Below are 1,547 nucleotides of genomic sequence, written 5' to 3' on the forward strand. Positions count from 1 at the left end.
TCTTGCTTTTCTAAATAGTTGACCACTTACAAACCCTGTTACATCCAAGGAAAAATACTGTCCAATGTTGCAAGTTAGATATAAATGTAACATAATGTTTTTTACAGATGCTCTGCCTAGTCAAATGATTCTCAAAGATTTCTAAAGATACAATCAATCCAATACAAAAAACAACACAAAACAACCTCTCTCTATCCCCAAATATAAGAGTTTGAGAAACATTCTTGCAATTTATTTACAAGCCATATATCATTGTACTGAAACAGTTTGAGATATTTTTTTTGCCTCTCTCTCTCTGAGGGCCACAACAGTCTAAACACAGACTTGGTAAGTATCTACCGCACAAGTTCATTTACTACTTTCTCTCAAGTCACTTACAGGTGTTCAACATGTACAAGTGTCCAAGAAGACTTTAAAAAAGACGGAGTTCAGGTGCCCCTAGTCCAAGATAAACTGTCATTTAAGCTGACATTTAATATCTGCTTCTTAAGTCAAATTGCCCTCAATCAGCCTTGCTGTGTCCCAAGAGTATGTTAGGAGAATGAATGATTTGCAGAATGCCAAAATTCCTAAAATGGGTTTCCAATGAGTCTTGTGCAAAATTAGTTCCAAAGCCAACAGCACATCTGAGGAAACAGCCTGTTGGGAGCAGCCATTGTTTAAACCAGGGGGGCATTAGTTTGATCACCACAGGATATCAGTAAGTGCTACAGAAGAACAAGAAGAAAACCAATTTAACAGCCAGAACCTAAATCTCTTATGGCTTTGTAAATCAAAGCCAACTTCTTGAATATGGCATAGAAATCAATGGGAAGCCATTGTATATAATAAGGCACAGGTGTATTGTGCTCTTTGCAGAAGGTCAGATTAATAAATAGTAAGGCTCATCAGCACTAGCTGCAGTTTTTGAATGAATTCAAAGTGTAGTCCCATGTAGAGGTCATCATAGTAATCCAACCATAAAGTGACAAAGGTTTAGATAATTCTGGAAAAGTACTTGTTTTAAAAAAAAGTAATAAAATAAATCTATTTTTCTAAGCCTTCAGGCCAAAAGTGGTTTGATAATCTTTGTGATCTGAATAACTAGAAGGATCTGAGCTGCCATCAAGCACTGCAAGAGTTCTGGGTGAGGGAGGGTGATAGAATTAATGTTTCCTCCAAAAGTGTTATTACCTTACATTCAGAATCAAAATTAAATTTAATACTTCCAACACAGTGTTGCAACAGCTAATTTATAACCCCCTGGCTCCCATAATAGAACACCACCCCCCTTTGACACATTGGGCCATATCCAAAATAAAGGACTCCTAGGATGATTTAGGTACTTAAATCCAAACTGTGATGTGGGAAACCCTTGCTCACTTACCTCATGAGGCACATCCACTCCATGGCTGTGTCCACATGAATGTGGGCATTTGTTTCTCTGGGGACAAGTAGCAGCAGCCCAAGATGTATCCCCAGGGAACATCTGTGCCATGCACCCTCTGGCACACAGCAAGTTACTCTGGGTGGGGTAGGGAAGGCTCAGGACAGCAGCCTTACCTGGG

The sequence above is a fragment of the Gavialis gangeticus genome, unplaced genomic scaffold (assembly GCF_001723915.1).
Source record: "Gavialis gangeticus isolate Ggan-Ray unplaced genomic scaffold, GavGan_comp1, whole genome shotgun sequence".
Classification (NCBI taxonomy): Eukaryota; Metazoa; Chordata; order Crocodylia; family Gavialidae; genus Gavialis; species Gavialis gangeticus.